The sequence below is a fragment of the Zootoca vivipara genome, chromosome 8 (genome assembly GCF_965207765.1).
Source record: "Zootoca vivipara chromosome 8, rZooViv2.hap1.1, whole genome shotgun sequence".
NCBI classification, from domain to species: Eukaryota; Metazoa; Chordata; class Lepidosauria; order Squamata; family Lacertidae; genus Zootoca; species Zootoca vivipara.
The window spans coordinates 27745707-27773581 of NC_142591.1; the positions used below are offsets into that span (position 1 = coordinate 27745707).

A 27875-nucleotide genomic window follows, 5' to 3' on the forward strand; every position below is an offset into this window, starting at 1 on the left:
GGGAAGTGTGGCAGGAGAGGCAACAGCAAGGAGTGCCAGGAGCGGGACATGTCTCAGGTGTGGGAGACTTGAACACAAGCAGAGACTGCCTTGTGTTTTGTATTGTTTATTTTTAAATGTTTCTGGTTCTAAGTTGTCTTTATGGTGGTGTATTTTATTTTGTATTTGAGACATTTTATTTATTATAAAGTGACAGTTAAATGTAATAAATTATAAACATTTTTATTATTAATAATAGAGCAAGTGGACAGGTACGGAGCCTCAAAAGAAAAAGGATAAGGAGCTTAAAAAAATGAGCCTAAAATTAATCTGCAAATAATTTATGTTATAATATAATATGCTCAGTGTATTTTGGTATATTGCTGCCTTCATCACTGAGAGTGAACAAGAACTATATTAGGAGTGCTCAGTAGTAAAATAATACCATTACATAAAAATAAACACATTACGTCAAATAACTAAGCAAACTATGTACACCCCCTAATCTTAAACCAATGGATAGACTTGAAAACGAATTCTTATTAGAATTGGTGAGAGACCACTCCCTGATTTGATTTTAATAGATTTTTGTGTGTGCGTCTGTTTGCCTGTCTACAATTTTGCATTGTCTCTATTTCATAAAGATATCTCTTTATTTCTCAGCAGAAAATCATTGCACCCTGGTTGGATGTTTCAAGACCCAGTGGATTTTTACATCAAAGAAAAGTAGAAGATCTGTGCATTTATTAAGTAAGACTTCTTATGTTTAACTTTTTCTGTTTGTAGCACATGGCATGGAAATAAAAAAGAGCAACATGCTTGCATCTGATGTGTGCTTTATAGCTTTGAGGCCCAAAATCAAGTACACAAGAAATGCTTTATTCTGTGGCCATGTTTGCATGTCACCATGAACTGTAAACGATGGCTTTTCATGCAGGGACAAATTGCATCCGCTGTGCTCCTCCCTGCAACAGCTGGGAGGGAACAAACCATGTTCCTTGGTTTAGTGTTATGTCTGAATTTGTGACTGTGGTTTGTTTCATTTCAGGCAAACCATTGTGATAAAACAAGATTTCAAGATTTCATAGATGCCATGTTAACCATGGGGTCATTTTAAGAAGTAGTTGGGCAAATACCTCCATAGAATCACTTAATCAGGTGGGGTTGATGCTTATCTGGATGTGGGGAATTTCTATTTCACTTTTTAATTGTGATCAGATCATTTTCTGGTGAGATTTAGGCTTGCTGCAAAGGTGAGGTACCAGTTGGAATGGTCTGCCCTTGGAGGCAGATAGATCTGGATGGATTTCTGAGAGTCCTTCAAGGAGTTTCCACAGGGCATGGCCAGTGTCCCTAATAATGCCTTGGTCACTTTGTGGATTGTGGAGGTGGCTTTACCTAAAATGTGAAAGCCCTCTCATTTGAAGGCTTTTCCCCCTGAAAAATTGCAAAAACTGGGAAAATGTTGGACTATGACGTGTGAAAGGATACAGAAGCTTGTTTCAATCCACGCAAACCTTCAGCTTTTAGAAGTCCATGATAGATATGATGGCAAATGTGAAGAAGAAGAAGAAGAAACTGATAGCAATAGCTCAGAAAATGAGACTGATAAATTTTTATGTAGCATTCATTGAGACCCCCTTTTTCTCAGTTCTTTTTTTTATGTCTGCTTGACAGTTTGGAGAATTGAAGGAGACATAGGATTATATTAAGCGATAATCCTACTCAGAGTAAGACCCATTGAAGTTAATAGACATAAGGAACTCACGGTTACTAATTTCAGCGGGTCTACTTTGAGTAGGCCCATCATAATTTACAGCCCATCATAATTTTCTGCTCCTTATAAAATGGCAAAATGAAAGAGATACTAGGTTCCTTGCAGTTTAGCAGCTTGTAGCTTCGGCTGTAACAAAAAGTAAAAACAGTTTGTAAATATTGACTGAAGAGATTGTATAAACATGATAATTTAATGGCAAACCAATTTATATATAATACATTTTATGTTCCTAAAGTAACAAAGTGACTTTTGATCTGTTGTTGTTGTTGTTTAGTCGTTTAGTCGTGTCCGACACTTTGTGACCCCATGGACCAGGCACTTCTGTCTTCTACTGCCTCCCGCAGCTTGGTCAAACTCATGTTAGCTTTGAGAACACTGTCCAACCATCTCGTCCTCTGTCGTCCCCTTCTCCTAGTGCCCTCAATCTTTCCCAACATCAGGGTCTTTTCCAGGGAGTTTTCTCATGAGGTGGCCAAAGATGCTAAAAGCAATTAAGTATCGCTTCTGTATCTGTATTTTTTTTTATTAAAAAAACCCCAAAATAAAACAAAAAACAATATTTTCCTGCCTGTGTCTTCAAAATTTCCAGAAATTTTATCTCTAAGCTTTGGTGATTGACATGATCACTTCCAACTGCCTGTTTCCTTAAATAGAGCTTCTTCAGCTCCTTTTGTTCATGAGAGAACTAGGAGCAAGAATCTGAACGATAACAGGTGGAATGGAAGTGTAAAACTGTGGTTCATCAAATGCTGAATTTTGAGTGCCAATGCCAAAATCTCAGCAACGTACAATAACATAATTAAAAACATGAAATACAAAGAAATGCAACATATAAAATAAGTACAACATAACAAATCAACAAAGTAATGAGAGAATCCTCTCCTCAAACACAATTCCCATTGGATCGAGCTAACAGGACCAGTGGTCAGGGATTATGGGAGTTGTAGTCCCAAAACATCTGGAGGGCCGAGTTTGCCTATTCCTGTGCTACAGGAATGGCAAATTGGAGGGCAATTTTTTAGGGGAAGGATTTGCAAATGTTTTAGAGGGGAGACTTACTTTGGCAGCACACTGCTTTTTAGGCATTTTTGTCCTCTTAGACTTCATATATTTTCCCTGCACACAATGACCATTGGAATAATTCTGCACTGCGATATAATATTATTCTGATGGGGATTCTGGGGAGGTGGGAAGGAGGACACCCAACAATTTTCTCTTAGAATCCCTCATTAAAACTATTTGACATGATGCAGCAACTTTCCAAGGGGCATCAAAATGGGGAGCAATGGCAGCAACTCAGAAGCAGCTTCTGATAATATCCTTTGCAGCAGCAGCAAAATGAAATTTCAGGGTATGTTAAAGATTAAAATAGACCAAGTGCTGATGTGTCCCAAACAAGTTCTCCCTCAAAATTATTGCAAGTTTTTACTCTTCTTTTCCCTTCACCATTCAGATTGTGGGTAGAACATTAATTAAGCCAAATAATCTGTTTAGCCTTACTTTAAATATGACCCAGACTGGATTACTGTGAAGTGTTTCACATTGGGTGCCTTGGAAGGCAGCTTAGTAACTTCTGTTGTGCAAAATGCAGCTTCTGTTGTGCGAAATGAGGCCCCTTTATCTAAAAGGCTGTCTGTACCCATATATATGACCCTGCTCACAATTGCCCACTAGTGAAATTGCCTGTATTGATCAGCAATGAGATAGGGCCTTTTGTCGTGGTGAACTCTGCAGTTGGGCAACTCTTCCTGTTAATGTTTGCCTGGATCCTTCAGTTCTGGAATGCGAAAAAGCCTAGACGATCTGATTCCATTTCTTTCATGCAACTATTTGTCTGTATCCACTCAATGCTTCATGTTCTACATGATTATATTTTGTTTTTATTTCTCTGTGTTGCTTTGTGAGGGCTTGGCCCTGAAAAGCAGCAGATAAGCGGAATAAAACAATAAACTGATAAATAAACGCTGAGTGCCAAGAGGAGCTATCATTTTTAAAAAGCTTGTCTTGGAGCATTGATAGAGAAAAGTCACAATGTAGTTGCCTTTTCGTGCCAAAAACATTTCTGTAAACTTGCCCCAGGTTCAAATATGAGGACTGTTTGGATTGCTTTATGTACTTCATGTTGTTGCTTTGTTATGATAAAAGAGAACTGTTTATTCAGAGATGAACCCTAATGTTTCACTGTTCTGAAATACGAATGGATGCAGTTGTCAGATTTTCAAGGGCTGGCTAGGATACTTGCTCTCTGGACGAAAAAAATACGACTGCTTGTGAGATATAAAGGCAAAATGAAAAACTTAGGGAGGAAGGAGCAGGGAGGAGCCAAGATGGCTGCTTACTGTTTGAATTAAAATAAAAAAATTCCTTCAGTAGCACCTTAAAGACCAACTAAGTTTTTATTTTGGTATGAGCTTTCGTGTGCATGCACACTTCTTCAGATATTTTGCAAGCTGCCTGCCATCGACTGCCAGGCGGAGCCAAACCTAAACCCAATCTGGCTGCAGCTTTTACAGGGTCTCCAGAAATAAGTGTCATTGAGTATACCCTTTCTAATGGGGCCTCTCCATACGTGATACGTTCCTGCTCAAGAGATAAAACTCCATACAGGGAAGGCTATGAATACTGTCACCTAGAGAATACTATGTAGTGTGAGTTTTGCTGCAGGTAAATAGACTGAGAACTTGGAAACTGAAACTTTTATGTTTGCGAGATTGGTTGTGGAGGAGAACAAATTCTTCAGTTGCTTCAAATGTAATTAGGTTGTGCTCTTTTGTGGTTAATTATGAACCTATGCTTGCTATGCATATGAAGCAGATGCAGCAGATTGCTAATATTGTACTGGATATATTCATTTTCAACATAAAATGAATTATTCATATTACTTAGCCAGCGTATTGGTGACAAAGTTGCTGTTTTCTGAGCTTATGGAGAATTTGAATTTCTTCTTCAAAACTCACTAAATTATTTTATTAGTCCCTATTTTAATTCAATTTTAATGCACCAATCAATACGGTAGTAGCTTCACATTTATTGACAGGAATTTCTTGCCTATTGTTTATCATGGATAAAGAATATGAGATTTTATTGATCCAGCAAAAATTAGGACATAAATCACTATCTCTTTACTTTTCTGCTATATGCAGATGCACTACCCCTGTGGGGTTTTTCCATTGTGGAAACACTGATGAGGCAAAATGTATAGCAGAAATGTGCTCAATCCTGTGGAGGCCTGGTGCAGCAATGCTCTATATTTTCTAGAACATGCAAACTGAGGATGGGTTTTGGAGGGTTTTTTTGTGCTTGTTATGCAGATTGAGAAGTGGGTTTTGGACCAACATTAACAGGGGAGCCTGCTATTATTTCATTATTCCTGAGTCTTCCTGCCACTTTTGCCTCTGCCTCCTTACTATATTGAACATTTAGATGTTAGCAATTGTGAATGTGTTACACAGGGCTGGCCCATCCACGAGGCAAGGTGAGATGGCTGCCTCAGGCGGCAGAATCCACAGGGACGGCATATCCATGCTCCCAGGGAATTCAGCATCTGCTGCTTTGGTGGCAGCAACAGCTTCAGCGTGCTTCTTGGAGACCAAATCTTCTCCTCCACAATGTACAGCAGCCTCTTGGCCAATAGGAGGTGCTGCTGATCTCCTTCCTGGTGTTATATGGTTGAGGAAGAGAGCAATTGGTGGTCACATTTCCCCTTTATTTCTCTCTAGTGGTGCAGCGTAAAAATTGCTAGTGCATTTGCAAAGCTAAGCAGGGTCTGGTATGGTTTAAAATTGGACGGGGTATCCTGTGTTGAGATTTCTGCATTGCAGGGGGTTGGACTAGGTGGCCCTCGGGGTCCCTTCCATCGCTGCAATTCTATGAATCTGGCAACAGTCATTTCTTCTGTAGGTGAGTTTGCTGAAATGCTCTAATGCAGCTGTAGTAAGAGTGACAAGACAAGGGACTCTTACCCTTCCTAAAACTACACACAGGTAAACATAAGAACAAAGCATAAACTCTTCATGATTTCTCTTCTTACCAAATCTGTTTGAGAGTATGGCTAAATGGAAATTATGTCCTCCTCATAAATCACTGTAGATCAATAAAGGTTTCCCAATGTTCAACCTACCCAGTTCTCAAAAGGAGGCTCCACAATTCTCTTCTTGCCTAGAACTTTATCCCATGGCTCCCCTGCAGTTTTAGAATCTCAGACATAATTAGTTCATTTATTTGTAGTGAATAAGCATCTTTGTTGCCATTTGAGGCTGTCTGGCCAGAATAGTGCTTGCTGGCAGTTTTGAGTCATTGTCATGTGCTAGTTTCAGAAGTAAATGGCAGGTCAAAATGAAAGTACAGTCATACCTCAGGTTGCGATCGCTGCGGGTTGCGCATTTTCGGGTTACAGATATGCCGAACCCAGAAGTACCGGAACAAGTTACTTCCGGGTTTTGGCGCTCGTGCATGCGCAGAACCGCTAGATTGTGCTTTGCGCATGCGCAGAAGCGCTAAATTACATCACGCACGTATGCAGATGCAGTGTTGTGGGTTGCAAACACTGCAGGTTGCGAACGCTGTGGGTTGCGAATGTGCCTCCCGCATGGATCAGGTTCGCAACCCGAGGTTCCACTGTCTGTACTGAAAGGCTATATTTTAAAATCTACATTTGTCTGTTGACTGGAAAAATATCTAACCAAGTGCACAAACTAGAGAGTAATATGAGAAGGGGAAGACAACAGAGAAAAAAGTGGGAAGAAGCAAGTGATCTGCTTCTGTAATATATGTACTGGTATTTCTTGGTAATTTAGTTAAGCTGCTTCTGTTTTGCACTTTGAGAATGTAAGACATTACACAGAGCAACACAGCCACTCAAACAGAGCAAATCCTGTGGTGAAAGGCTGAGCAGCTGATTTTTCCAAAGGAGAGTTAAAACATCCCCATCGTGTAGACAAAAAGCCTGTGTACCTAGCCATCTTTCCCCACAACTCACTCTCTCCTCATACAAACTCTGTCTACAACAATGTGTGGCTCTTCCTTCCATCTAGCTTCAACTTGCTCATCTGAAAAACAACACAATGGTGGTATCCTGGATATATTCTAGAAAAGTTCAGAGAGGTGAACTTTCAGCATGTTCACAGACACTGTTTGGGCTAAGATACTTTATGACCACCTGCTGCTGATTCCTCTATGATGCCTCTGATGGCAGAAAACTGGCACACAGATCACATGTAACTGGGCAGCGAGAAGGAGCAGAGGAAGACCCAATACTGTTAGGCTGGAGGATTGTGTTCCTGTGTATTATGGGTAGAATCCAAATGGTGCTCATAGCTTTGGTTGCTCCAACAGGGGCTCTGCTAGTGGAAGAGAAGGAAAAGCAATTTTATCTGATTCCCTCCCCCCCCCCTCTATCCCCTAGCATCCCCAGAAGAGTCTAGTTTAGCTCCATTTCTGCTAAATTGTACCTGAAGTTGCTTAGGAAACCTATATCATATCCAAAATAGCAGTGGACTCCACAGTATAACAATAAATGTGAATGATACTGACACCCAGAGTAGCTGTACAGTGTGTCAGTAGCAACATAAATAGCTGACAAGCACAAAAAATATTCTTCCCTTTGTTGTGCCTGCACTTTTTTTTTTTTGATGATGATATATATCAAATCTTACTGGAATGCTTCAGATGACTATTGCTATAAATAGATTTTTCAAAAGAAATTGATCATATGTGTTTGAAATTATGTACTAATTGATTTCCAGAAAAGCTGAGGCACTTTAAATTAATTGGTTTTACAGACTACTATAGTATCTGTATGCTTCTCATGTATTTCAGTTTTCTAATAAACAAACTCTTGAGAATTTGTGAAGTAATTGATTTTGTTTCTGCCCGACGTCTGTCGGGCAATCACTTATGTTAAATAGCCAGTTGTTAGTCTGCTGTGTGGCTGCCTAATATTGAATGATTTTCTCTTAGATGGCTAGCACTCTGTGATCATTGAACTTTTTTGTGGGTCCCCTCCTTAGGATTTTCATCTAATTTCTTTTCCTAATATAAATCTCAGGGTTACTTCAGGTTGTCTAATGCCTTCCTATTGCATGTGGGTATTGCTTGCTTTAGCCTCATTTGTGCACACAAATATTAGAATCTGAAATAGAGAGAATGATAATCAAAGTATACTTAAAAGAGCAGCAGAGATGACAATAGAATCAGGTCACTTGGGTAAACCATGACCACTGTTAAAAGCTCAGGCAAATAGGATAGACTTTGTGTGCCATCTTAGAAGGTGTGCACATGCTAGATTCAATATTCTGGGAACAGAGTTCTTCAGGTTATGTGCCACCACTGAAAAGGCCTCTTCCTGGTGACTGTCCACCTAATTTCTTAAGGTAGGGGCACCATTAGAAGGGTCTTTGCAGAATATCTGAATTAATGGGCAGGTTCATATTGGAGAAGAAAGTCCTTTCAGATTCCATGAACCCAAATCATTTAAGGCTTTATGGATTGAAAGCTAGTACTTTGAATTGTGCCAAGAAACAAACTGGAAGCCACTGAAGTTCTTTAAAATTCAGGAAATGTGGCAGTTTTTGCTGACTACCTGACTATGGTATTTTGGTTCACTTGAAGTTTCCAGACACTTCTTAGATTAACATATTAGAGAAAACACATTTCCCAAAGCATGGATAGCTGTGGCGAGATCATCTAATATAGATTTTACTTGGTGATGTCAGTTGAATAGTTCTGTTTGCCTTTTAGAAATACATAGACTTTTGTCTACAGGCATAATTGTTTTTCTTTTGTAGTTGTGAAACTTTTCTTTCCTTATAAACCTACCTGCAGAGAATCTTCCCTGAGCTAGTAAAATATATTCCAGTTTATCTTTTGCAGAAAAGGGACACTTTACACATTGCAGAAAAAGATGGGTTACTGCTAGGAGACCGCATCTTTTTCTGTTAAGGCTTGAAAGTCATTCATGTGTGCTTCAAAACACACAGTCTTCAAAGTGTGAAAAGAAACTAGCCAGAGCTGAGATGCAGTAATCTTTCAGCAAGAATATCAACTTAATCATCACACTCTCAGATTGCGAATTTAATGCTCCCTTCCCTGCTCGCAGAAATGGAGGGAGGTATATAGATATACTCAAAGGAACCTTGAGAGATACAGACATCCAGAGCATTAAAAAGCTATCCAGGAGTAACCCAATGAGGACAACATACTTAGAAGCTTCCAGAAGTCACAGAACAGGAACAGGAAACTGTGGAGAAAGAGTGAATTGGTCTGACTGACTCCTTTTAAAGTTTTATCATATTCTGGAGGAGGGTATGTATGTCTGTGCACAGTGGCGTAGTGAGAGTTGCCAGCGCCCAAGGCCACACCCGGGGGAGGGGGGGTAGGCATGCAGATTCAACTGCCCAACCCGACATCCTCTTGGGAGATTGCAGCTGCAGAGATAAGGAGCTATTTCATGGTGTGGAGAGGTCATTTCCTGGTTTGCATGGATAAGCTGTTTTCAACAGAGCCCAGCAACAGAAGTGCACAACTGTACTGAGGCAGCACTGGGTGTTGAAATTTTGTGCCCCTAACAATGTTGTGCCTGGGGCAACTGCCCCTGTGCCCCCTACGCTACGCCACTTGTCTGGCTGGCTAGACCAGTGGTTCCCAACAGGTGGTCTGCGGACCCCCAGGGGTCCGCGAGCTATGCCAGAAGGGTCCGCAAGATGCTATTAGAATAAAAAATATATTAAATATATTTCGTATGATAACAGATTTTTTGTTTTGGCCGCTTCCTGCATGAGCAGAGTCTAGCGCAAAACTAGAATTAGATAGAGGCAGTAGTTCTGCTGTATGCCGTTAGATGGCGCTTTACAAACACTACTATTTTGCAAAGAGGCAGCGCACGCATTCTACTAACGCTCACCTCCCCAAGATGCTTTGCGCGCGTCGGCTTCATTTCTGTGCTACTGCGCAGGTACCCTGTCTTCTCCATTCCCCTTCCTCCTCCCTGGCGCGCGCTGCCTCTTTGCAAAACAAAGATTTAGGATTAGGAATTAATTAAGATTTAGGATTAGGAATTAATGGGGGTCCTTGTCACAATAGCGGCTCGATGAGGGGTCCTCGAGAAAATTTTGTTGGGAACCCCTGGGCTAGACCATGAACAGGAGTACCAATAAAGGAATGAGGATACAGTGCTATTTGTTGTTGCACACACACCCTTGTTGCTATTCACTTTGCAGCAGTGAACTAGATATTGGAAACAAGTTCTGTGGATCACTTGTAGTTGGAACATGGGAACAGCTCAGATCATTGGCCTATCTAGGTCAGTATTGTTTACACTGACAGCTCTCCAGGGTTCAGGCAGGACTCTTTCTCACCCGTACCTGAAGATGTCAGTAGTAGTAGTAGTAGTAGTAGTAGTAGTAGTAGTAGTTTTTATTACGGCCATTGGCCCATCCTGAAGATGTCAGGGATTGAACCCCAGAGCTTCTGCGTGCAAGGCAGATTCTCTACCACTGACCTACAACACTTCTCCAGTTCTTGGTTTAAGTTTTCTGGTATTTATCTCTTTCAAGAAATATAAAATAAATGTTGTGACATAGCCATACTTCTTGATTTCATGCTATAGTTCCCATCCATTGTTGAGGCCGGAGAGTACAAAGCAAAAACATTAAGACTTTTGTACTACTAGTCCTCTCATGCTTATGATGAGAGCATATATTAAGAAATCCCATGTTCCCCATTCCACCCAGAGGGGTGGCCTGATGTAATTCACAGGGCCAACAAGTTACAAGGTTTGCACAGTAATTTGTTGGTGCTGTTGATTCTGTTAAAAGTAATTTCCCCCCTGTAGGGCAGGGCGAGGTGCAGCCATAGTTTTAGCCCATTAAATTTGCTAAAGAAGCCACACTGTGAATTGGTGAAGTAGAAGTTTCCCCAGAACCAAGACATAAAAAGAAAGTTACGAGCCTGCAGTCAAGATTCAAAAAGATAGGCAGCGACAAATACTATATTTGATTTCATTAAAATTAGCACCTTCCTGTCCTAATGTCTGCAACATCCTTAGAAATGCACACTCCCTTTCTTGAGACTTGATTTGAGGCATTCATTATAAGCTCCTAGGCATATCCCCGCTGTTCTAGTGGATTTGGCTGTGATGCTTCATTTTGCTTTGTGCACTCCCTTGTTGTCACTATTTCCATAAAACGGCATTTTGACAAACAAGAACCATATGTAAGGAAGCGAAAGTACAACTTTTCTCAGCCTTTCATTTTGTTAATCTGTTAGAACAAATCTGTTGCTTTTTCACAGCGTGTTAAGCCCTGCAGCTCCTTTTCCTGAGCACACCTGCCAACATTTTAATCTATAAATAAGGAGGCTTGTGGAAGAAAAATAAGACACGCCTTCTAAGTCCATTGAAATCTTTTTGGAAGAGAGAGCTTATTTTGGCAAAGATGACGAAGAATTATTATTAAAGCGCAAAGCAGCTAAAGTCTAGAGTTTGCCCCTCCTAAACCGGAAAGGTTGACGGGCCAAAAACTGTTTCACTTTCTCTAACAAACTGATGTGCTGCACCTGTCTGAAATGCTAACCTGGAGGAAAATTACGCAAATCAACCTTATTCCTCCCAAATTAACTTTTTGCTGCTGCCCTTCTTGAGATCTTGAACTGCAGTAGATCCAGCAACCTCATGGTATTAATGTACCTGCGTGTTTTAAAAATTATTTCATCTCCAGTTAGTCTTCAGGCCTAGTTAATGGCATGATGCTTCCAATCTTTCAACCATGGCTTTGAGATTGGGAGTAGAATGTGGGCTTATGGGCTCCCTTACCCAACTTTCCTCTCCTTCCCATGTGAATTTCCTCTTTTCTTTCATTGTCAGCATTAACTAGGTTGTGGCGCTGTGGTCTAAACCACTGAGCCTCTTGGGCTTGCCGATCAGGAGTTGGCGGTTCGAATCCCTGCAGTGGGGTGAGCTCCCGTTGCTCTGTCCCAGCTCCTGCCAACCTAGCAGTTCGAAAGCACACCAGTGCAAGTAGATAAATAGGTACCACTGCGGAAGGAAGGTAAACGGCGTTTTCGTGTGCACTGGCGCTTGTCACGGTCCTCCATGAGCCAGTAGTGGTTTAGTCATGCTGGCCACATGACCCAGAAAGCGAGATGAGCCCCGCAACCCCATAGTTGCCTATGACTGGACTTGACTTTTACCTTTACCAGAGGTTGGTAGACATGCTGCTATAGAGGGCCCCTGCCCTAGCTGAACAAGAAAAAAACTATTCTACTTTCAGAAGACATCTGAAAGCACCCCTGTATAGGGAAGCTTTTAATGTTTGATGTATTACTGTGTTTTAATTTGTTGGAAGCTGTCCAGAGTGGCTGGAGTTACTACATCAGATGGGTGGCATATGAACAACAACAGCAGCAACAACAACAACAACAACAACAACAACAACAACAATTGTAAGCTTTTTTTGCAAACAATATTGATGGTTAAGGTGTTTCTATTCCAGCAGCAAAAGTTGGAGTAAAGTAGGCAGGGGAGGGGGGGAGGCATGATTTGAAGAGTAATAAAACATCTAGATTTTTGTGATAAATACAGTTTTTTATTATAAGAACTGGGAGTTTTGAGTCTCATAGAGCCAGATAATCAGCACAATATCCTTGTAGATCAGAACAGAACTCGTTTCTCTGAATTTTCCTGGTACTGTGGACCATTCATGAAAAACGCTAGCTCTTATCTATCAGCCTTTTTTGAATATAGTGTCTCTAAACAGAGGAAATAGGAGCTGCCTTTTGTCATGAATGTCATTCTGGCTGTTAGTTGAGGATGGTTAATGTATTTTTAAGTATTTTTCTGCAAGATGATTTACCCACTCCCACTGGTGAATTTGTTTGCTTGGAGTTATTTTTCTCCAGACTGTACTAGGAAAGACTTCAGTTCAGTATAACGACGTGAAAGTAAATTGAGAATACTTCTGCTAACAATGCAACTTATTCTCAATAAAGTACCACAAAAATAGAAGCAAGTGTTCCAGAAATTGAGGTTCCGAGAAACTACACATCTCATTTTATGTTGAATTGTGAAGAGGTGTTCACAGACAATGATTCGTTTTAAAAAAATGCCCACAATGACTCCAGTGTTTGTATGTTGCTCCAACAATAAAATCAACACATTCTCAGCAGGGCTTCCTTGCTTACCAGCTTCTCAAGACTTAAGGATATGCTGCTGTCCACATCCTCTCCTCTCCCCCTGCCCCAATCCCACCTGCCTCAGATTTTAATAATATCTGTATACAATACATCAAGGAACTAGCCATTTCAGTAAATTTAGTCTTCGACATTGGAACTAACATATTCATTAAGGTTACGATATTTTGATGTTCTGATTAGGGAAACAAGGGCAGAATGTGGTTATTTCCTGTGTAAATGGGAAAGAGATGAGCCAAACTAGCCCTTAACTTGTCTTAGGGACATTGGCTTTCTAGAGTTGAGCAACTTTGCAGAGGCCTTCGTAAGGTCAGATACTGAAGCCCAAGGTATCTGTTTCTAGTATGTAGTGTGACCTTCATGTCTATTCCCTTTATCCAGAATAGGACAATCATCAGTCATAATAATAATAATAATAATAATAATAATAATAATATTTTATTTATACCCCGCCCTCCCCAGTCAAGACTGGGCTCAGGGCGGCTGACACCAATAAAATTACAATAAAATGTAAAAGAAAGAAAAACAATTACTTGAAATATGAATTAAGATACAGTTTAAAATTTAAAAATTTAAAATGCAGCGTCGTTTTAAAGTAGTCCATAAATCGAAACCATAAGGGGGGGGGGAAACATAGGGGTTAGACTGAGTCCAACCCAAAGCCCAGGCAGAACAGCTCCGTCTTGCAGGCCCTGTGGAAAGATGTCAAATCCCGCAGGGCCCTGGTCTCCTGCGACAGAGCATTCCACCAAGTCGGGGCTAGTACTGAAAAGGCCCTGGCCCTAGTTGAGACCAACCTAACCATCTTATGGCTCGGGATCTCCAAAGTGTTATTATTTGTAGACCTAAAGGTCCTCCGCTGGGCATACCAGGAGAGGCGGCCCCATAGGTATGGGGGTTTTACTGTTCCCATCATCTCTTGCCTGTGGTGTAGAAATCCAGTGACAATTCATTTGTTGGTCTGCAGGAAGTATTTTCATTAAAATTATATTTAATCGTGCTGCTGCTTCCTTAAAGAAGTCTTGAAGAGGTTCTATACTAATGCAGCATGATGCACTCCTCTGAGAAGATAATCTTGCTTTTGTCTTTTGATGCCTGTAAATAAGATGGATGGATTGGGCAGAGTAGCTAACACAGTCAGTGCTTAAGGTTCTTGCCAGACATTTTTCACAAAGCAGTGCTGTTTCCTTTACTAAATGTCATGTGTCTTATGTAAGCATTCTTCAGGAAGCAACATTAGCACAGGGGGTAAAAGTAAAAAATGTTCAGGGCTGTAGAAGAGGTTTTTTTTTAAAAAAAAATATATATAATTGTTTTATAACACAGTGAAAATGTTTGAGCCCAAGCTGTGGTAGATGAGAAGAGTATCCATCCATCCAGCTTTCCTTTCCTTAGATCTTCTGCCACCTTCTAAGGTAATGATTTTCATTCAGAGCCAACTGTTCTGTTGACATCCAAACCCGGGGAAGTGGGGCATAGGTTGTCTATGCGAAAGGCATTGCCAGTGGGTTTGGAAGGAGAGGCCGTCATGTAAAGAGAAGATGTCCAAGAATGTTGTTCTGATGTGATTAATGGAAGAGGACGGCAATGAACAGTGATTGTTTTTCATATGATGAAAGTCCAGATGAATTCTATTTAAAAAATAAATCACCATCCCTCCATCCTTATTTATGCAAACCTAAAAAAAACACCTGTAGCTTGATCTCTTCTAGGAAAACGTATGTTTCCAAGCCTCTTTTATGCTTCTTAGGTTTGTCCCTGGGAGTAAACGGTGACACCACCCATAGTATAAGACCTGAATGAAATGTATCCTAATCGTCACCATATATTTTGCAGTGGTAGCCCTGTTCCTAAACATCAATGTTCTTTCTTTTTTTACCCAAAAGTCCCCTTGCTACAATGCTACATGATAATTCAGCATCAAGGTAAGGGGGCTTTTGGGTAAGAGAAGTGGCTGCCACAGTAGCCACCTGCCCATTTTATGAGGGAAGAGATACTAGCTCTTAACATGGGGAAATTGCTGTGACTAAATGTTATGAAATGCATGTTTCACCATATAAACCATTACCCATACTTCCAAAACTAACCAAACTAACCAAAAATCAAGAGATGGTAGAATGGATTCCCCCCCCCCCGAATTTCTGACAGATCAGCATGTCAACTGCCACTAATAGCTTTGTGTTAATTTTTATACTAGGTGAATTGACTTTTTTTTTGTACCAGGAGTAAGACAGGGTGTATCCCCAGAAGTGGTTAAGCAGATAATATCGCAGCCACTCATCTATGTGAGTTGGTTGACATTATTGTTGTTGTTTAGTGGTTTAGTCGTGTCCGACTCTTCGTGACCCCATGGACCATAGCACGCCAGGCACTCCTGTCTTCCACTGCCTCCCGCAGTTTGGTCAAACTCATGTTTGTAGCTTCAAGAACACTGTCCAGCCATCTTGTCCTCTGTCGTCCCCTTCTCCTTGCGCCCTCCATCTTTCCCAACATCAGGGGTCTTATTTAGGGAGTCTTCTCTTCTCATGAGGTGGCCAAAGTATTGGAGCCTCAGCTTCAGGATCTGTCCTGACATTATAGATGACATTTACTGCAACATTGGTTTCTCTGGATCAGGAACTGCTGTTTTTAGAGAAGCCATCAGGAAACATGTACAATTCAGGCCATTATATTTTATAAACATAAATTGTCAATCTAAGACAAAAATGCAACGTGTGTAACTATTTGAAAATGAAAACCAGGTTCTCATTTGATAGATCAGCTTTTTCTCCACTATTATTGAGAAGTTTAATTCTGTCTCAATCATATTCTATTTCCTACAATTGTCCTTGACCAATGCAAGTTTTGTTTTACTGTATTGATACAAAAAACATCAATAATGCTGCTTATACAGTATCAAGGCTTACTGTTGTTTTCAGAATTAGATTGGTTCATTCCTGAATTGTTTGTGAAGTAGTGAGAACAATTGAAGCACACTATAGAAATTCTCTTTCTCCTTCCTTTCCTCTAGAGACCAACTTGTAAGTGTTTCAGCTATGTGGCATTAAAACGCTGTAATTAACTCTTGGAATGGCAACCCAGACTTTTTTTTTAAAGAAAAAACCATAATTGTATGAACAAGCCTGGACCTTTGGTAGGTTTTCAGCACAGAGGACCTTGCCACCATAGTCTGTAATATGTAAATACTCTAATGAAGCTAATACATTGATCTGTTCATGTGTATGTGCACACATGACTTTAACATTCTGTGGACAGATCCGTCCTGTGCAAAAGCAGATCTATGCTAAACATTTGTACAGAAGTAGTAAGATGTTGGAGATTTGCGTAGATAGGATGAAAAGGGTTATATTGGATGTGTGTGTGTGTGTGTGTGTGTGTCACACACACACACACACACACACACACACACACACACCGTATTTACCCAAATCTAATGCTCACATTTTTTTGGCCAATTTACGTTGCGAAAATTAAGGTGCCCATTAGATTCGATGGCACATTTACATTACATACTTTTTTGGTTTCAAGGTTCTGAAAATTGAGGTGCGCATTAGATTTGATGGCAACATTAGACTCGAGTAAATATGGTATGTACCGGTACATGTATATGTATTGGGTTGTCCTTGTTTTTATTTTGATTATATATTTTGTGTTTTTATATTGTGATTTTATCCTGCAGGCATAGGGCAGTATACAAATTTAATAAATAACACTTCAAAAAGCTTTTCTTATATTTGATTGTCCTGTTTCTGGCAACTAGAAATAACTTTCTTTCTCTTAATCCCCATCCAGAGCTTCTTGAGTTTCCTTCAGAACAGTGGTTCCCAACAGGTGGTCTGCGGACCCCCAGGGGTCCGCGAGCTATGCCAGAGGGGTCCGCAAGATGCTATTAGAATAAAAAATATATTAAATATATTTCGTATGATAACAGATTTTTTGTTTTGGCCGCTTCCTGCATGAGCAGAGTCTAGCGCAAAACTAGAATTAGATAGAGGCAGTAGTTCTGCTGTATGCCGTTAGGTGGCACTTTACAAACACTACTGTTTTGCAAAGAGGCAGCGCACACATTCTACTAACGCTCACCTCCCCAAGATGCTTTGCGTGTGTCGGCTTCATTTGTGCGCTACTGCGCAGGTACCCTGTCTTCTCCATTCCCCTCCCTCCTCCCTGGAACCTAATATTTCAGAAATAATGGACTCAAAGGACAGATTTAACTCATCTCATTAAGAACTGAAAATTAAAACTAACTGTATACTGATGGAGTACTCTGCTGTAACTGTAAAAAACGTATACAGTAAATATAAAATATAAAAAGACTCTTAATTTGGCTCTCACTTTTTAATTTTAGGATTAGGAATTAATGGGGGTCCTTGTCACAATAGTGGCTCGATGAGGGGTCCTCGAGAAAATTTTGTTGGGAACCCCTGCTTCAGAATATTGTGTGTGCTTGTGTATGTAAACTAGTTTCTTGCAGCTCTTCTATACCACCAGTGTCTGTTTTCTTCTTCTTCTGTGTACTTTACTCTTGGGAATAAGTCCAGTATCTGACTTTATTGTTGCTAGTAAGTTTCCCTAGCAGCAGCCCTGTGAAGTATGCACCTCTCTTCAGTTAAAGAGCTGTCTTCATTGCTAGTGAAACAGACTCTTATACGTTTTCTCTCTGTTGTGGTTTGACAACTAAAAGCATTGCTGTAGAACCTGGTTTGCATACTTACTCATCTTCTCTTAGTCCTTTGAAATTGGTATGCTTGATGCTCACAGCTTCGCTCAAGACGGTGTTATGTGTTTTGTTTTAACTGGTTATAATTTACCTTCTGATTTTTCAGTATACAAGGTGATTGAGTGCTCTCTCTCTCTCTCTGACACACTCACTCACTCACTCACTTTGCTACAGTTCATGGCTTCCATGCATTGTGCAAAAGTTGCTAAGTTAGTTAGCTTTTTGAAATCTTAAAACATTTTTCTTAATAGTCGAAGCATTTATTACTAAACTGTGAGTAGTATGTTGCACATGATGCTTCCTGATGTCAGAAATGAAAGGATTCATCTCGTTAAATTGTAAAGCTTGAATGGAGAAATGGGACAAAAAGCAATGGTGCCCCCCCCCCCCAGCTAGCCATATTCTCTATACAGACAGGGCGCCAGTCAGTTGTGTGTGTATGCGCAGTTCCAAAAGCCCTAGCAGTAATGTGGGGAGGACAGGTTGTGTTACATCTCTCACAGGAAACTCAATGCATCACTTTACTGGTTTCCCAATGATGATCGGCTGTTAAATCCCAGATAATGTGGCCATCTTGGGAGTTCATGCCCCAGCATTCCTGCACATGCTCTGTATCACCCATGATAGATATCTGAAAGAATTATTTATCTTCTTCTGTAATGGAGCAGCTGGCTCCTAACTTGGTTTGGTGCTGTAGAGTAGGGGTAGCTAACATGGTGCTTTCCACATGTTGTTGGACTACAACTCCCATCAGCCCCAGCGGGCAGAGCCAGTAGTCAGGGATGATGGTGCTTGCAGTCCAGTAATGCTGGGCTTCAGTTGTGTGGACTGGTCCTTGAATTTCCTCTAGGATAGTGGACCTTATTCCCTAGTATGCTTTGTGTATGTGTGATATATGTATATTGGCACTTGGTTTATAGGAACTACTTTCTAGTAGTCTTCAAAACCTTGGTGATAAGCTCTTGGGCAAAGTGCTTACTTGACACAAGTTATACAAGTCAGAAACTTTGAGAAACTGAGGCTGTATACCCTGTGTGCATCTTGATTTGCATCAGCTTCTGAAACTTAACAGAGTACATCTTTGTCTTGCTTATAAAGTGAACTCTGTGCACACATCAGAAAAAGTGTGTGAGCTGTACTAATAAGCAATAATATTAAGTGTTTGATTTTTCTTTCTTGGAACTTGTGTGTGTTGATTTGATTTATGTGTATAAATGCTAGCTTACTCGAGTACTGTACCTTTCTGTTGTGTGGCTATTAGTTTATCACGAATTATATGTTAGTCATAAATGTAAGTATTGCATATGCATTCCAAGTGCTTCCTCAGAAGTAAATCCTATTGAGTAGTTCCTAGAATGTGTGCTAAGAATTGCAGTTGTAGTTTTTTATTATTGATTTTTGGTCCGTTGGGTTGGCCTACAGTTATCTTGCAGACTTCTGTCATCCTTGATTAAATGTCTCCAGGTCTTTTATATCTAACATAGCAGTTGGGTTCCTCCAAGTGTTGCATAGTTTTCTATCAGGTGCTGGTTGTATAATTTTTTTAAACAGCAACATATGCAGCATCACACATTGGGTATGGAAATGCATGATTTGTGTTTTTAAAGTGGCAGTTCTCTCTTACGTTATTATTAACCTACTTTAAGCATGGGTATAGCAGAAACCGTACTTTTAATTATATGCAATAATTCAGCAATGAACTTTACTGTTCATTACTGTCTCTCTGTAGTGTATTCCACTTCATAATAAGTCTGAAATTTCAACCAGGGTGTTTGGTATCATCACAGAGTGAAGATGGAATTACAACTTTAATTTAGGTAATTTAATTCAAGTGCCTTCTTGCTGCTCGAAATCCTGGAAGTGATGATGACAATTGTGGGTATGTTGCAATGCTTTCATTTTGGAACCCTTCATCTTCCCATTCTTTGAAGTTGAGCTGTTCAATTAAATATCTAGGTAAAAATGCCTTTTGTTGCAGCCTTGTATAGATCTCTTTCACACGATCAAATTTTGGTTTATTAAGCCAGGATGTGCAAAAGTTTTATGTACCCACACACAGCCACCTCTTTCTTGTGTGAGTGGGCTGGGAAGCCACAGTTAACCATAGTCTCATGTTACAAACTGGGAATTAAGGTTCACAGCTTCCCAACAAAGCAGGAGTCATAAGCCAACTTTAAACCATGGCTTCATGTCTTGGCTTGTTTGGAAGCTATTGCCCATAGTTTTCTGGTTACATCCAGTGAGAAGTAACGGTTAACTGTGACTCCCTAACTTGGTTCATCACTTGCATGAAGTGGAGGCTGATTGTGTTTCCAGCAGTTAATGTACCATAAATAATAATTTTGTATTGGTATATCTGTCACTGCTGTTCTAAAAGTGTTTTTTGGTTGCTATTATTGTTTCAGAAACCTTGTCTATATGTAGCCACAAACCCTGAGAAGATTGTGGGATTTCCCCCACCTCCCTGAGTTTCTGATAGTCATCTGGCCTTGTGCTCATTTGATGAAGAGAACTTTGGCCACATGAACTCTGCCATCACTTGTGGTGGGGGAAAACCCTGTATCCCAATTTAAGTGTTGGTGGTCACGCAAAAGGTGCTGGTTGCTGTAGTTTGAAAAACAGTCCTGAAGTAGCTTGGAGCATTCTGCTAACTTTAGATTAAATATACCATTGCAGAAGCTTTTGTCACAATACATATCTTAAAATTGTGACTTAACTGGGGTTTGAGTAATGTAAATAAGATTTTTGCTGCTTTTCTTCTGGTGGACAAATTGAAGACTTAGGTGTTTCTAATATTTTTGCTACTATTTGTTTTTTAAGAAAAGGAATGGTGGTGTCATATTAACAAGAAGATATTAACAAGAAGAGATTGGGAACACCTTCAGAAAATTATTTTACAGGTTGTAGCATTGGGACGTGAAAATCTGTAAACTTTGCAGAAGGGGGAGCAGCTTCAGGAATGGTTTGCCTTTATACGGTATATTTGATTGTGCTAACCTGGTATTGCTAACAGATTTCCAAAGGATTTTACAGGGAGGGGACACCTAAATAGAAATATACAGGGGTCCATTCATTGTGTCTCCAATGTTCAAGAAGAATCACAGAGGCAAACCTCCACCCTACCCTGTTTCTCATATTTTAAGACATACCCATAAAATAAGCCATAGCAGGATTTTTAAGCATTCAAGGAATATAAGCCATACCCCGAAAATAAGACATAGTGATAGGCGTAGCAGCAATGCCGGCCACGGCAGAAGGAGGAGGAAAAAAATAAGACATCCCTTGAAAATAAGCCATAGTGTGTTTTTTTGAGGAAAAAATAAATATAAGACATGTCTTATAATATGAGAAACACGGTACTTCCCCACTTCCAAGATGAAGGTGGCAGAGTTTGATGCTTTAAGCACTGAACTATGGCAAGGTTTGCAATTCATCTTGTCTTATTACTTTCCAGACCAATACATAATTCAGTGGAAGTTTAGCGATTAAACAGCTTCATAAACCACCTTTCAGGGCCATGCCCTCACAAAGCAGCGTACACTGATACGGAGATGATTTATACCATCTGATGGGCACACTTTATCATGTAACAGCATCTAGATTTTGTAGGCCTATTAAAGCCTTATGAATTCCATAACATGTATGCCTAACATGACTGACATACAAAAATCTTCTGCCCAACATTTTAAAAGTTTTGATGCATTTGCTTTGACTTTTAGCAACTGGAATGCATACCTTCCTTTTTAAAAAAACAACGTACAAATTCAATATGCCCTGCAACACAGCTCAAGTTTGGAAGTCATGTTCTTGCCCTCTCACAAAGACATATCTGTGGCCACATACATAATAATGTATGTTTCTCAGTAATAAAACTATGGTGTTCTGCCTATGTTTAAAGGCATCCTTTCCCTTAAATTGCTTATGATATCTGGTTTGGGGAATGGGACCACTGTTAAAGAGCATGAACTAAAAGTCAGCAGCTGCCACTGAAGAAAGGGAGCAGTTGGTGGGTAAGAAATCCACTGATCTTCTTTTCTTTCTTTTTAAATAATTACTTATGGATAAGCCCCTTCCTGCTACTTGGCTATGTTTGCCGCAGGTATATTCTGTGAACATTTGAAGTTATGTAATTGCAGTTTACTGTCACATTAAAAAATGACTAATGACATAATTTGTGTTTTCAAAATACATAAACAGCTCAGCATGAGAGGGTGATATTTTCAGGAGACAAGGGGTGAAGTGCTAGGGTGGAAGGTAGAGATGGCTGATATTTCTCTTTAATAAGCTGTGGCTTACACATCCCTTTGAATAATGTATATTGTTTGCTTATGTTCTTCCATATACATGAGCTGTTTCACACCAAGATCTAGCCGTAATTGGGAGCTACGGTAGTCTTGTATAACAAGATGTTCCATGTATTTTAAATAGCTGCCGTTGTTGAAAGAAATGACTGTTGGACCTTAAGCTAGCCTTGGGGGTATATAGCCAATTCTGACAGAACAGCTTCTTCTTCAGGACTGCTAGCAAACTTTCTGCTGTCTTCCCAGGGCAGTAACCCAGGAGGCAGTTCTGGAACTTCCCTCTTTTCTCGTACCCCTCTCCAAATCTATAAAAAGTGGGGAGATCTGAGGAACAAACAAAAACCATTCTGCTAACAGAACTACTGCGTTGGATACCGCCCATGGGAACTAGATATCCATGTTGATTTCAAGTTTGGTGTGCTTCCCAGGTGTGTTTCAGTGGGTTGACTGAGTTCACTTCTTCGTCATTCCTTCTTCCTTAAAGCTGGAATTCTTCCTCCCATGAATTTTTGTTTCCAATTGTTTCACAGAGAGCATTCCTGTATCATAGGGCATGCAACTAAGAAATTACTACAAAATGAGAACTTTTCCTCTAATACTCCTAGCCATACAAACAGGTGTGTATCAATTGTACTGGAAAAGGAAGAGATGAACCTCCCCTCCCCAAGCACTGTTTTACCAAAGAGGATTCCTCAGGAAAAAACTGATGGATAGCAGCATGCTCTGTGTATCTAGGGAATGTGTAGTTTGACCCCTTTTGGACATTGAATCCCAGTTCTGATGGTGGTTTTCTTGTGTGCTTTTGTATGTTTTTCTTTAAATTGTGAACTGTGCCCAACTTTGCCTCCTTGATACATCATGTAGTATTACTTAGAATGTGAAAACAACAACAGCAAAGTCTTGTAGCACCCACAGGATTTTGTTGTTTTCTGCAACAGATTAACCCAGCTACCCATTTGCAGCCTGGCATGGTGGCAGGGGAGTAGTCAACATCTTAGACTCCAGCGTGGCTGGGAAACACTTTCACAGGAAGACAGAAATGGAGCAAGACTTCAGGGAGCGAATTGGCGTCATTCTAGGCTCCCTGGGGTGTGTGGGCTGGAAGTGGACCAGACCAAAGTCTGTGCTGTCTGGCCTGCTCCTGGGACATAAAAGGTGGTCCTTGCCTGCTTGCTCCACTTCTGTTTCAATTGACCTTTCAAACTACCCACCCTTTGTTGTTTACTTTACCTCTTGCTTCCATCAGGGGAGGGTTTGTGATCCAATGACATTGCTATGGACAACTGTTGGTCCCTGTTTTTTAGGGTTGGGGAGGAATTTTGCCCACAGGCAGATTGGCTTGAGTCCTGTGCATTTTTGCTTACCTCATAGTAATTGTCACAACTTACGATGGTAGGAGAGGTATTGAGCCAGGTCCTTAGGGGAAAGGGACAAGGAAGGGGCACCCTGCCCCATCTCCCCTTAAGAGATTCTGGAGGACAGCACTTTCCATCCAGAAGCCCAGCTTAGAAGCTGACAGGCCATGGTGCCCCTACCAGTGGCTGAATAGGGTTCACCAGAAACAGTTCTAGAAAGTCAGTATTACTTTTGGGTTTTGTATATCGTAGGTTGCAATTGTATACACACGTATCTGGCAGAGTAAGCCAGCAGTCTCACCTGTTGTGGGATAGTAAGGTGCTTAATTTGAATTGTGTTGTTGTTGTTGTTGTTGTTGTTGTTGTTGTTGTTGTTGTTGTTGTTGTTGTTGTAAATAAATTGTGGAAGGGGAGTAGGCATTATTTCTGGGATTAGTGGATAAGTGAAAAGTCACTGATACAATTTCAAGGAGGACTTTTAAAAAGAACTTCAATGATTACAGAGGCACTGCAATTTTATTTCCATTATTTGTATACTGCAACTGTTTTAAAGATGGTGCATAGCCTAGGGAACCCCCTAGTGACTTTCTCTGCCAGGTGACACATTTTTGTTCCATCAGTTGAGTCACAGGATTGCAGGGCTCACTGTCATGAATATTGTAGTACAGTACTAAATTAAATAATGGTGTGGAAGTGGGAATGCAAATGAAAAGAGGAAAATACAATAATATACACAAGGTCAGTAGTGGACACTGTGAAGCACAGTCATTTAGGAACTCCTTACCTAAGGTTGCAGCTCCTATTTTATCCTCGATATCTGGTTTTGCCTCTGCAGGAAGTTTTTGGTTTTGTTTTTTTAAGTGGGGGAGCATTCATCAATGCAGTCCCCACCTCAGTTTTATTTCATCATATTCCCTTTTTGTAGAACGAGACACATTGAAAGTTACAGAAGAAGTTGCTAATCGTCTGTTATGTGTAATTTGTTGACTGTGGAATATTTATCATTTATATAATTTGACAAGTTTGTATAAATCAACATGACCTTTAACTGCATCAGTTGTTTTAGAATTGGTGTAAAGAAATTCAGGGAGCTTGGATGATTTGGTGAGAGAGACTGCTGACCCAATACTGAGTTGCAGGGAGAGGAAATATTGACCAATCCAAATTAGGTAATCAAAATTATGCTTCCTGCTGATAAGCTACTTTTCATAGTATGCAAACATCACACTCGAGGTAGTAAAACTGTGAGGCAGCTATAGTATATCTTATTTAGGAGCTGTAAAATGATCCCATGACAGTAGTAATTCATTCAGTTTCCCACAGAACAGTTTTGTTATGAGGGTTTGGAAAGTATGTAGAGAAAATGCAGGCATGACTCCGCAAATGTTTTTGACAGTTTTATTAAGCATTAGACCAGGCTTCCTTAAACTCGGCCCTCCAGATGTTTTTGGCCTACAACTCCCATGATCCCTAGCTAGCAGGACGAGTGGTCAGGGATGATGGGAATTGTAGTTTCAAAACATATGGAGGGCTGGGTTTGAGGAAGCCTGCATTAGACTGAAGCTTTTCCTTTAACTTGAGTGGTTGAATATGTGGATTAATATAACTCAGCTGTAAGAAAGCCATGTGATCTGCCAATATTTATTAAGGCAATGAACAGCAGCTAGCATTTTGATGTGTGTTTATCCATATAGGCATAAGATGGTATCCAGTTAAGTCATAGATTTTGACAGATCCAAGTGGAGTATGATTTAGTTGGGTGCCACCCATGTGCTTTCAGAATAAGGTGAAAAGAAGCAAGAATTCAGTCAAAGATGCAGGTAGATAAAAAGGAATAAATTGTGGTGGGCAGGGGAGCAGGCGGACAGAGCAAAATGCAGAGATGAAGAATAATGGAGAGGGAAGGGTGGAAGGAAGAGAGATGTAAATATTCAACATTTATTATTGAAGTTAACCCTCGTGCTTTTGTGTGTGTGGGGGGGATCTCCCATATCATATAGCAGTGAACTGGTGCTTATTTATGGCTTTATTCATTTTAAATAGCCTGCTTTCCTAATTACAAAAAACCTAACTTGAATGCCACATTCTGCTTTTGTAGGAGCCAAAATATTGCCAGTTACTGGCCAGAACTGACTAGTTTCAGCATGGTGGTGGCCTCATTTGCCTTCCAAGGTTGCAGTGCTATATATAATCAGTTTTGGTGATGTGATGACTGCAGCCAAGGGCAAAGCTTCCTGCATTGCATTGCCCTTACTCTGAATAGAATAGATGAACACTTCCACACACTCTTTTGATATTATCCCCAAAAGCTTGCAAAAGGGGAAGTGATTTTACTGCGATCAAAGAGCACCCCCAACTTTTGTCTCATCCTTGTTGTATCCCACATGCCATCAGATAGAGACCTGTGATACACATATCACAACACTTAATGCTTTATTTGATAAGGCAATGAGTGTTTACTTGGTTTGGGGTGGGGAGATAATATTTTCCAAGCAACAATCTGCTGTGTTTTGAGCTCTGGGGAAAGGACATTTCCTTACAGTGGTTGTGCTCCCTTGATGGAAACTTTCTGGAACTCCTGCAACAGCTAAGAAGTGTGTGCAGAACACACACAAAAAGTTGTCTAGGTAAGCCCCGGTGCAACTACAAAAAGAGTACAGTGTGTGAGTTCACCCTCCGCTGAAGGGATAGAAGAAAGATTAAAATACTTTTAAGAACACTGTTTACTTCTTTGGCAGTGTAAAGAAACAGTGATAGGTGACAGTATAGTGTTAAATGATCAACACAGGAAGAGTCTTTGAAGAAGATCGCCCTTTCTCACTGCTTTGATTGCAGAAAACTGATCATGTAAAGAAGAGTAGACTCTAGGTTGATGCTTGCTAAGCTGATCTTTGATGTGGCCATGAAGGAGGTGTTGAATGCAGCAGAGGCGTGAGGAGGGTGAAGATAACCTTTAGATTGGGGAACGAAGTAATTCATTTGATTTACCTACTTACTGCACCATCCATGTTGCTTATCAGAGTGATTATTTTTCCAGATTTCCCTGAGGTTACTCCTGTTTTTTATGTGTTCATAGTCTGTTTAATCAGCAGTTGATCATCAAAGAATGTTAACAAACAGGCCGAGTTCGAAGAAAAAATCCGTTTAGGCTGCGGAGATAACAAAAGGGCACAATCCACAAAAACGACCACTTCTTCTCCCCACTTCTGGTTCTAAAACTAGCTTACTTAAAGTTATCAGAAACACATTGCGGATAGTGCAGGGATTTCCCTGCCCAACCACTTGAAGTGACATTTCTTCTCTGAACATTTCTTGTTTTGTTTTTAATTCTAGCATCCTTGAGCACAATGAACAAGTTTTAATGCACAGACTTCAGGGGAAAGTGCTGCAGCAACTGGCCAAAGGAGGTTGCACCTAGGAATACTCCTGCCGTTTGAAGTAAGTAATGGGAGCAGTTTTGTTACAAGGAAAATTTCAATTGCTTCATATATTAATTTGTGTTTGTGTGTCTCAAAGGCTGTGCTGATGTTTTGCAATGCATGGAGAAGGATCAATTAGAGGGTTGGATATGATCATGGCAAGTCTATGTGTGTTGAACTTTGGCCTTTCCCAATCATGTAGGATGAGGATGTGAGGAAGAGGGACAGCTTTTAACAGCAAAAGATGTGCATGGACAGGTGGTCCTCACCATACTCCCATGACTACAGCTTACTTTCCTATGGCCTGTCCCTTCAGGTGCCCTTTCTCCCTTTCTCTCAGCCAAGTTCCAATGCAGGAAATGAGCTCAGCTTAGGCACTGGGGAGAGGGGGTTGCAAGGAGGAAAGTGATAGCAGCTCCCTGCTTGCATGTTCCTCTTTTGCTATGAAAATCAGACGGCACTGAACTGTTGCCTTCGTGTCCTGTTTGAGTCTGATTGTCAAATAGCAGAATGGGCTAGGAAAGAAGTACAGTGCTTGTGCACAGATTTATGAGAGTTTTATTTAGGTCATGTCCACTTGGAGCTTCTTTCAAGGCTGGGATATGTCCATCTCTGCAAGCCAGAACGTATCAGTGATAATTCATACAGCAGGGCGGAGGTAGGGTGTATAGCTTGCATGGCAGGGATATGCAAATTCAGAACCAGTTCCAGGCTTGAAGGAGATTCAGGCAAGAGTTATACCAATTGGCTCAAGGCCAAAAGCCCTGCATTTTCCCATAAAAAAAGGGAGCATGTAGAGATTTTTTTGAGAAGCATTGTCTTTCACTTTGTGTCAGATTTACTCAATGGAAATCAAGCAAGGGAGTTTGACATTGCAACTTGACTTAATCAGCTTCGGGCACCACCCCTGCTTCTTCCTTGCTTCCTAACCACACTGAGGATAGTGGAATAAGTGAATTATGGATCAAGAAAATAGGCTTGTGTAAAACCCAACATGGCACTTGCTTCCCACACTTCCAGTTTAGCAAACTGAGAAATTGCCTTGTAGCTCTTCCCTAAAAATACATTTTGTTCCTTGGTTGCTTTGCAAAGAGCCAGCTGTTATATTAAACATGCTTTTCTGCAGCGAAGCCTATTAGC

The 27875-nt window shown here is 40.5% G+C and overlaps 1 protein-coding gene across 27 annotated transcripts in view; it reads left to right on the top strand.

The window, feature by feature from the left end:
• The window catches only part of ATXN1 (ataxin 1), a 202769-nt gene that overhangs the window by 46733 nt on the left and 128161 nt on the right, over positions 1–27875 (top strand). For 12 of the 27 annotated variants that reach the window (XM_035124729.3, XM_060277955.2, XM_035124728.3 and 9 more), the window contains 2 exons: positions 643–729; positions 26650–26754. The gene's annotated coding sequence lies outside the window, so the exon portion shown is untranslated. Of the gene's footprint in view, positions 1–642; positions 730–12096; positions 12194–26649; positions 26755–27875 lie in introns of all 27 variants that reach the window. The other 15 variants (XM_035124742.3, XM_060277957.2, XM_035124741.3 and 12 more) reach the window with 3 other exon arrangements.